The sequence below is a fragment of the Pseudophryne corroboree genome, chromosome 1 (assembly GCF_028390025.1).
Source record: "Pseudophryne corroboree isolate aPseCor3 chromosome 1, aPseCor3.hap2, whole genome shotgun sequence".
Classification (NCBI taxonomy): Eukaryota; Metazoa; Chordata; class Amphibia; order Anura; family Myobatrachidae; genus Pseudophryne; species Pseudophryne corroboree.
In genome coordinates, this window is record NC_086444.1 from 758287417 (window position 1) to 758288754 (window position 1338).

Below are 1338 nucleotides of genomic sequence, written 5' to 3' on the forward strand. Positions count from 1 at the left end.
GGTAATATAATCACTAAGGGAAGTAGGTTTAACAGCCTCTGGAATCCCAATGAAAAGCAAGTTATTTCCGCGATTCCGGTTTTCCAGGTCATCTCATTTATCTTGTAGCTCTTGAATCATCGCTACAGATGAGTCGGTAGTGGATTGCATAGATAACGTTAAGTCTTCGATATCACTGACTCGTTGTTCAAGGTCAGCTATCCTAGAAGTATTAGAGGCGACCTCTTTGATAGTAGATTGAAAATATATTTTAAATTCATCTAGCTTTTTGTCAATATGTGGCATGAGAACTGATAAGATCTCCTTTGCAGTTTGAGACAAATGGGTATTAGGGTCAGACTGGATTTGAGGTTGACTATCCTCATTTGTAGCGGAGGTGGATTGTGTCAGTGGTGGGGAAACATTTCCCTGTTTATTCTTACCGCTTGCCATATTATATTTGGCAGGAGAGGCAAGTGATGAATAAGTAGTTGCAGATGAGATTAAGAATTTATCCATCAAATGCAGGGGACGAGGGATATTGGGGGCCATTCCGAGTTGATCGCTAGCTGCCGTTGTTTGCAGCGCAGAGATCAGGCTAAAAATCTGTATTTCTGTGCATGCATATGCACTGCAATGTGCACACTTGACATACAGGTACAAAGAGAATTGTGATTGTGCACAGGTTCTGGTGACATTTACATTCACACTGGCGGCCACAAGAAGATTGACAGGAAGGGGGAATCCCAAAAAACACAGTAATAATAAATGACAATATTTTTGAGCCTTAGTTATTATTCACTTTCGCCAGTAGATGGCAGCGCAAGCTTACCTATGTCAAAGAAACTGGGTACACTCAACTAGAGTGGAACACAATATTAATAATTGACAATATAAATGAAACTGAGTAGTTGTTCAATATTACCAGTAGATGGCGGTGTAAACTCACCTAAATCAAATGAATTGGAACACAGTAGTGATAAGTGACATTAATAGTATATATGATTTTGGATAATTATGCAGTTTTACCAGTAGGTGGCAGCAGAAGCTCACCTATGTCACAGGGACTGTGAAGTACTATATGTTTTACCAGTAGGTGGCAGCAAAAGCTCATTTATAGCTGATAAATTATAATATATCAGACCATAGAGTACAAGAAGAATGTAGTAGAGGGTAGCTACTTAACAAAAATAAGTAACAATATACGTGAAACCAAATAGATATGTGGCATTACCATTAGGTGGTAACGGAAGCCAACCTGTGTCGGAGAAACTTGAACACCACATCAATTACTCAGCAATATCAGTATGTGTCAGTGCGCCCCCACTAATATCGGTTGGATTGGAGCACAACACCAAT